General features: G+C 67.8%; 1 protein-coding gene across 1 annotated transcript in view; it reads left to right on the top strand.

Annotated features, from left to right (window-relative positions):
* Window positions 1-376, top strand: part of NUP153 (Nup153, nuclear pore complex component) — a gene marked incomplete at both ends in the record, with an annotated part of 3,294 nt that overhangs the window by 1,850 nt on the left and 1,068 nt on the right. The window lies entirely within an intron of this gene.

Genomic DNA, 376 nt, shown 5'->3' with positions numbered 1-376 from the left:
AGGCTTCACCTTCGGGACGGGAGGGACGGCCGGGGGAGGCGGGGGAGGAGCGTTCACCTTCGGGACGGGAGGGGCGAGCATCGGGGCCGGGCTGGGAGCAGCGGAGGCACCTAAGCCAGCCGGGGCAGAGGCCAGCAAGGACGCCGGGAAGCAGGAGAGACAGGAGGAGGAGCAAGCGACGAAAGAGGAGGAGGAGGAGGAGGAGGAGGAGGAGTCAAGCGGGTCAGACCTGGACATCGGGTCGTCAGAGGACGAGGCGGCGCCAGAAGCGGAGGCACCAGCCGCGGACGCGGGGGTGTCGCTTGCAGAGAAGTTCAAGGTCAAGCCAGGGCAGTGGCGGTGCGCGACGTGCAAGGTGATGAACGAGAAGGACATA

The sequence above is a fragment of the Guillardia theta genome, assembly GCF_000315625.1.
Source record: "Guillardia theta CCMP2712 unplaced genomic scaffold GUITHscaffold_30, whole genome shotgun sequence".
NCBI classification, from domain to species: domain Eukaryota; class Cryptophyceae; order Pyrenomonadales; family Geminigeraceae; genus Guillardia; species Guillardia theta.
The sequence above is the reverse complement of the archived record's forward strand: the minus strand, read 5'-3'. Positions and strand labels throughout refer to the sequence as shown.